The sequence below is a fragment of the Aulostomus chinensis genome, chromosome 1 (assembly GCF_037954235.1).
Source record: "Aulostomus chinensis isolate RoL2024-O1b breed Wild chromosome 1, RoL_Achi_v1.0, whole genome shotgun sequence".
NCBI classification, from domain to species: Eukaryota; Metazoa; Chordata; class Actinopteri; order Syngnathiformes; family Aulostomidae; genus Aulostomus; species Aulostomus chinensis.
In genome coordinates this window covers 42,944,260-42,951,440 of record NC_141320.1, presented here as the reverse complement: position 1 = coordinate 42,951,440, position 7,181 = coordinate 42,944,260, and the positions used below count along the sequence as shown (strand labels likewise).

At 43.1% G+C, this 7,181-nt stretch overlaps 1 non-coding gene across 1 annotated transcript; it reads left to right on the top strand.

The window, feature by feature from the left end:
• The first annotated feature begins 2,997 nt into the window (after window positions 1–2,997).
• trnaa-agc (transfer RNA alanine (anticodon AGC)) lies at window positions 2,998–3,069 on the top strand. The gene has a single exon. It is a non-coding gene; the product is annotated as a tRNA-Ala (tRNA).
• The last annotated feature ends 4,112 nt before the right edge of the window (window positions 3,070–7,181 follow it).

The following is a 7,181-nucleotide window of genomic DNA, read 5'->3' as shown; positions in this document are numbered from 1 at the left end:
TCACTGTGACTCAGGGCCGCTCCCTCTGCTCTGACTCTCTTTGATTGTTTGTCTTTGTTTTATTCAATCAAGTTGTTCCTCCTCTCTCTCTTCTTGCTGCTCTACCCCCCCCATGTGATGTCTACTACCTCCTCCTCCTTGATGACACTCATTGTGAGGTCTCTTCATCAGCCCTCCTCTGCTTTCTGAGCCACAAACAGTTTTTCTGAGTCGCTAAAACCCCGAACTCCATCTTGAACCCAGACTCTCAGAAGCCTGACCACATTTACTGAACTGGTCCCTCTTTGGTGAAACCATCACCACGTTTCTGAAGGCTCTGAATGTCCTGATGCTGATGTCATTCTGCTTCCTCTGACACAGGCAGGTTTGGTCCGTTCTGGCACTGTGACATCAAAGACTAAATGCTGAGATCAAGAAGAACATTTACAAAACATGAACAAAACTTGATGACAGAATTCTTTGTCCTCCTCCATCACCGCGATGCCATCGATGGTCCGTTACTGTTGCAGTGCAGTAACATCATGAGTTGTGTCAAACCATCTCTGTCAGCTCTGCGAGTGTCTGGAGTGACGTCTCCAAGGACACTTGCTGCCAGGACTACAGAGTAAACATCAACATCTGTTTGCATCTGGCTTCAACTGTACTTTTCCTCTAGGTTCAACTTTGCTAGGTTACAGTGACTTGTGTACAGAGTAGTGACTTGATCAGCTGGTGGTGATGATGTAGCTTTAGGATGCTAACACAGTTGTTACTCAGGGCACCGCTGGTTGTGATTTAGAGTCCAATGAGAAACGCTCAGTCTCAGGTTCCAGCTTGTCAGTGAGTTCTTTGAGGGTCAGAGGCTTACATACAAATATAAAAACCAGTTGAAACACTTCCTGGAATTTTAAGAGGATTGAATACAAACAAGGAAGCACGTAAGACAGAGGAATAATACCAGTAAAGCAATGAAGGCACATGGAGGATCAGACATGAATCATAAGATTTATCTGAGACTCAAGTGGACGGCAAAGGTAGCAGGTGAGAAGGTGTTCAGGATGAAGGGTCAGTGACCTCCAAACAAAGAAAACTCCTGAATGGAGGTTGAGCAGAGTCTGAGGAGTCAGGTGGAGCTGGCAGTGAGACAGGAGTTGAGGCCTGAACAGATGCAGCACTGGTCTTTGTTACTGTGACAGCACGACAACCAACAGGACCTGCTTACGTTCTCAGCTGGATTGTTCCCATCAATGTACGGAACCTCTCCAACGAACTGGTGGGGGGACGGCCTACCAAGCCTCCATCTCAACGACCGTGGCTCCCACTGGGATCCGCGATGCTCTTCTCAGGCACAAGGTGGTTTCTCTCCACTGGTCAGGATGGAGATTCAAGGCTCACGGGAGGTCAACAGTATTGTGACCGTGAAAAGGGGGAGAGGAGAAGTTCTGTTTAAAGTTAAAGAACAAAGAAACAAAAAAGTAAGCAGAAGAGAAAGAAAAGGGGAGAGACGGACCAGCAGCTGGAGGAGCTCACGGAAAAATAAGAAGCGCTGAAGAGCCTGAACCCAACCCAACTGTAACGGATGGTGTCGTGACTATTATAATAAACTGGTCCGCCGTGGGGGTGACCTTTGACCTGTGTGGGGCTGCTGGCCAATCAGCACCCTTTGCCGTCCTCAGTACTTCTCAGATATTCCTGTATTAAACAGGTCAACAGAGGGCAGTCATGCATCCCTCAGATCCTCCAGAGCAGGGGTTTTCAGTTAAAATTCTCCTGGGTCCAGTTTTCAAACCTCTTCAAGCTTGGGTCTGGAGGCCTAGCACAGTTTTTCATGACTGCTGATTTCAGTGATAGGCCCACGCCTGCATGTTAGCCAGCAGTCGAGCTGTGCTTTATGATCCAGGGGCATCTTTAGCCGATGGAGGTAGACTTTAAGCCTGTTGTATCAGTGTCTGTTTGGTCAACAATGAACTTTCAGATCGAATGAAGTCGCCGGCATTTCAATAATAGTTCAGTCGTATTTATTGTCTGCTTTTTTTCCACATTAACCTTAAACCTATTGTCCAGCAGGGGGCAACATAAAGAAAAGAATGAAATGAAAATGGATTCAAAAATACTCAGAATTTACTGGCATTTGACTGCACGTATATGACTATGTGAGTGTGTGAGTGTGTGTGTGTGTGTGTGTGTGTGTGTTTTGAAGAAGACTTCTTGTCTCCATTTTTGTTGTCACTCTTCTCAATTTTCAGTTTCACTCATTAAAATGAAGCAGCTTTGACGTGTGTACTTCTCTTGTGCATCAACAACTTTGGTCTTTAAGCTCCTGACAAACACACCACACGCCACTCACTCTATAGATTAAATCTGCTGATTACACAAAACACGTGACCTTGTGACCCTGCATGACGTTTTGCTCCAACTTTCCAGAACTAATAGGAGGAACAGCATGGATCGTTCTGAGCAAGAACTCTGACATCACCATCATCATGAACAAGAAGGCAGTAGGACTCAACTTCAACAAATCTGAAATGTCCCCTTAAGCTCCTGCTACTTTGAACTGATGCCTAAACCATCAGTTTCCATGCATCACTCAGAACCTCTCACAACCACAGAAGAACAAGCAAAGGTTTGGAGCAGTAAAGCCTTCAATAATGACATCATCATGTTTGAGGGTTTTCTTCCCTCAAACTGTTTCTACCAACACGACAGAATCCTGGAAATATTTCAGGTGTTGACCTCCCAGCAGCCTGAAGGTCAACCTGCATTATCTGTTATGTTGCTGAGCAGAGGAAGGAGCTCAATGGTAGAGCGCTAGCTTAGCATGTGAGAGGTGGTGGGATCGGTGCCCTCGTTCTCCAGAAGACTTCAGCTTGTTCTGTTGTTGAGCTCTGATGAAACCACTGACTTTGAACCACACACAAAGTGAAGGAGTGACTTAAGATTGATGGCACCTGAGGAACTTCTAGGTTTCCTAAAATCAACTGGAAATTCATTCACCAGTTAAACAGTGACACTACCACAGGGGATGTAGCTCAGTGGTAGAGCGCATGCTGAGCATGTGTGAGGCCCTGGGTTCAATCCCCGGCATCTCCAGCTGGACCTGTGTAGCCTTCATCTTATCAGCTCAAGTGATCCTTAAATGTGACAACAGTCGATTCACTATCAGAAGACATCTTCTACATGTTCAAGGTGGGCGAACTTTCCACAAATGTTCAAAATTACTTTTGAAAATGAAAACATAGATCAAACCTGCCCTGTCAATCACCCACAATGGGCGGGTCGTCCCACTCCCTATCAGGTTCCCCACTCCGTGACCCAGGAGGCTCCCTCTCCCTATCAGGACTAGAAATCCATTGGGGTCTCCCTGCTCAGGTAGGAGTCCTGCCCACAACGTTAAGCTGTTGATGTTCTAGAGGAGACAACATCTGATCTTTGTTAGATCCACCAGTCAAAGGTTTTCTTTAAAGGCTGTAGCAGCTGAGAATGAGGGATTAATAACCATCTCAGTGAGGACATTTTGAAACATGATGACATTTTATTGACTTGGAACACTGCAAAAATCATCTCCCCTCCAAAAACCCTCCTCTTCAACTTTGTACTCAAGTTGTCTCCTCATCTGGCACCACAGGATCCAGGACGTTCAGTCAAAAAAATCATTAGTGATTTCAAAAATGGCCATCAGACACAAAATAAGACTTCAAACAGGTTTACAATTTTATTTTATGTTGACACATTTTGTCCATTTAATATCAGGACTGCTCCCAGATCAGCTCCATGACCTCATCCCTGCACCAGAGTACCGCCCAAGTTCATCAAGGATGGCCAACATGAGCAGGTCGAGATTCACCTCCATCTTTGGAGGCTGATGAATTTCCTCCTGAGGACCGTCAGGCTGTTTCCTTACTTTGCTGTGACCCAACAGCAGACAGCAACAAGGACTGTGGTGCACTTGGTAAAACCACCATCTGGAGTCTGGAGCAAGATGCTGATGTGATCCTTTGATGAGTTTAGAATTAGTCAGAGATCAAAGACTGAAGCAGGAGATCAATGCACAGAACCCAGAGATCATAGACAGAATTCAGACATCACACATAGAATTCAGACATCAAACACAGAATTCAGAGATCAAACACAGAATTCAGACATCAAACACAGAATTCAGAGATCAAAGACAGAATTCAACGATCAATCAATGTGAGGAACCAGCGTCTCATGTGAAGATGCTTCTGAACTCATGAAGTGAAATCCTACCAAATAGAGATGAGTGAGTCCAACTGGACCTGAACAGGAGAGAAATAAAGGAGTTATTGTTATGCAATTGTTATTTATTTCCAGGCCAGGTGAGGGTTGGATTTTGTTCATTCATGTTGAAGTGAACTGACAGTGGGACTGTGGACCTGGGCTGAAGTCCAGCTCACTGCTGGTTTAATGAAACCACCTGATTGTTTTTCCTATCAGCTCTGATCTGATGGAAGAAACAAAAAGCCAAACTTCATTCGTCCGTGTCCAAACTCCACGTCTTTTGATGTACAGCACTCCAGTTATTTGTTTCTTTCCAGACAGAAGCAGGTTGGTGGAGGAATAAAACCTCAACAGTGAACAAACAGCAATGAGAGAAGTGAATCCTGCACTCAGAGAAGTTGTGTCTGCACTCGCCAACCAGGAAACGCGTCTATCTTCTGTGTGACTGGGGCAGCTGCTGTGAGCTGCGTTTCTCAGCTGTGTGGGGGCGGGACTCTGTGTGTGATTGACAGGTCAACTGTCTGCCAGACAATGTTGTGGGACACAAACACAAAATGCGAGGTGCCATTTCCATTCTGGGTCGATCAGCTCTGGGACCGTTTTGTCTTTTGAATGAAGAAATGCATTAATTTCAGGTAGCAGCTTGTAAAAATGCCCCGGCTCAACCACCAGACCTCTGTGTACACTGTCAAGAAAAAAAACTATTAAAAAACAGTAAAAAGTCAGTCAGCAGAGTTTCCAGATGAATACCGTCAAATTACAGTAATGAACTGTTCCACAAAATTTCATGGAATAAACTAAAAATACACAGCAGGTTTCACAGTCCCAACTCATTAAATTACAGTCCATTTAGTGTTGATAAATGTGCATTCAACTGCAGGAAAACAGGCCCATCATGGAAAAACACATGAAGAACAAGGACCTTTCAGGTTCTTCTCTAAGTTCAGGGCTCTTACTGGTTCATTTATGAAACAAACCAGTCTATGAGCAGGAATTTCCCATTAAAAAAGTTCATTTGACAGTGGAAAAGCAAGCATAGTGCATTAAAATAGCCAAGTTTAAGGTCAATCACTGTCAATTGAAGCTATTTAGTTGTTACTTTATGAAACTGAGCCAACTTTCTACAGTGATTTCCTGTTAGATTCTTTTTTCTCCAAGTATAAAAACTACAACAATGTATAAACACAGAATCTGTACTTTGAACAATAGAGAATTTCTACATATTTACAGTATCAGTCCATCACTTTAGAGGATTGGAATGTAAAAAAATCATTGGACAATGGAAATCATTTATCCTTTAACAAAACAACTTCAGTGCAGAGTTGATAACTGCACTTCAAACTTTGAACTGGTGTCCACATCAATGTGGAATTTGAGGAGGCCACAGCCACCAAATTTCCCAGAGTTCTTGACTATTTGCAGTCTCTTCCCTTGGAGAAGTCAAGTGGAACTACAAGACAAGGACCAGAAATCCAAGCTGCTGGTGGACCACGTGGTGCTGTGTTGATGCTACTTTCCCACTCAAAGGGGATCGTGCAGGAATGTTCCACACGGTTGACCAAACTTCCATTGCAGAAGAGATTCAGGCAGTTCCACGCACGCCATGCATCCTTGTATGCTGTAAGTGTGAGGCAATACAATACAGTATGTTTCAGTGACATACATTGAGACAGAAGACCTTGGTTTATTGGGTGATGCTTATTGACATGCCAATTGGATTGTGGTGCCAATATGGCTGACTTGGTCGGTGTAAATCTTATCATCACAAAAAAAAAGTACACATAAATGTTCAAATTACTTTTCTAGACTTTAGTCCCCAAAGGAATTTCAGGCACCTGAAAGTGACTTTCATAAATCTGTGTGTGTGTGTACAGTACATGTCCCCAAAATGGACATTAAAATTATTGGTCCCCAATCTCAAGAATAAAATGATGCTCCAGTGATGTAGTGAGAGTTGCTACAAACCTCAAAATGATGCTGTCAATAATACAGTAAGACTTGCGACTAAGATCAAAATGATGCTAAAGTGATGTAATGAGAGTTTCTTCTCAACTAAGAAATGATGCTACAGTGATGGGGTGAGAGTTGCTACTAACCTAATAAATGATGCTAAAGTCATGAAGTAAAAGTTGCTACTAATCTCAAAATGATGCTGCAGTGATGTAGTGAGAGTTGCTACTATCCTCATAATGATGCTCCAGTGATGTAGTGAGAGTTGCTAAAGACCTCAAAATGATGCTAAAGTGATGAAATGAGAGTTGCTAATAATCCCAAAATGATGCTCCAGTGATGTATTGAGAGTTGCTTCAAACTTCAAAATGATGCTCCAGTGATGTAGTGAGAGTTGCTAAAGACCTCAAAATGATGCTACAGTAATGTATTAAGTTGCTAAAAACCTCAAAATGTTGCTACAGTGATGTAGTAAGAGTTGCTTAAAACCTCAAAATGATGCTCCAGCGGTGTCGTGAGAGTGGCTACTAATCTAAGAAATGATGCTACAGTGATGTGGTGAGAGTTTCTTAAAATCTTAAAAAGATGCGACAGTGATGTGGTGAGAGTTGCTACTATCCTCCTAATGATGGTACAGTGAAGTAGTGAAAGTTGCTAAAAACCTCAAAATGCTGCTACAGTAAAGTCGGAAGAGTTGCTAAAAATCTCAAAATGCTGCTACAGTGATGTCGGAAGAGTTGGTAAAAATCTCAAAATGATGCTAAAGTGATGTGGCGAGAGTTGCTAAAAACCTCACAATGATGCTGTCAGTAATGTAGTGAGAGATGCTACGAACCTCAACATGATGCTACAGTAATGTAGTGAGAGTTGCTAAGAACCTCAAAATGATGCAACAGTGATGTAGTGAGAGTTGCTACGAACCTATAAATGATGCTACAGTGATGTGGTAGGAGTTGCTTAAAACCTCAAAATGATTCCACAGTCATGTAGTGAGAGTTGCTTAAAACCTCAAA